This window comes from Lupinus angustifolius, chromosome LG03, assembly GCF_001865875.1.
Source record: "Lupinus angustifolius cultivar Tanjil chromosome LG03, LupAngTanjil_v1.0, whole genome shotgun sequence".
NCBI classification, from domain to species: domain Eukaryota; kingdom Viridiplantae; phylum Streptophyta; class Magnoliopsida; order Fabales; family Fabaceae; genus Lupinus; species Lupinus angustifolius.
In genome coordinates this window covers 27,765,033-27,765,251 of record NC_032011.1, presented here as the reverse complement: position 1 = coordinate 27,765,251, position 219 = coordinate 27,765,033, and positions in this window count along the sequence as shown.

Below are 219 nucleotides of genomic sequence, written 5' to 3'. Positions count from 1 at the left end.
CCTCATCCTCACTCTCGTCCTCATCATATCCTCATCGTCGTCCTCATGCTCATCCTTTCCTCATCCTATCCTCCTCCTCATCCCCATCCTATCCTCATTCTCATTCTCGTACTTATCCTTTCCTCTTCCTCATCCTCATCCTCCTCCTCATCCTCCTCTTAATCCTATCCTCATTCTCATCCTCCTCTTATCCTCATCCTCATCCTCATCCTAACCTTG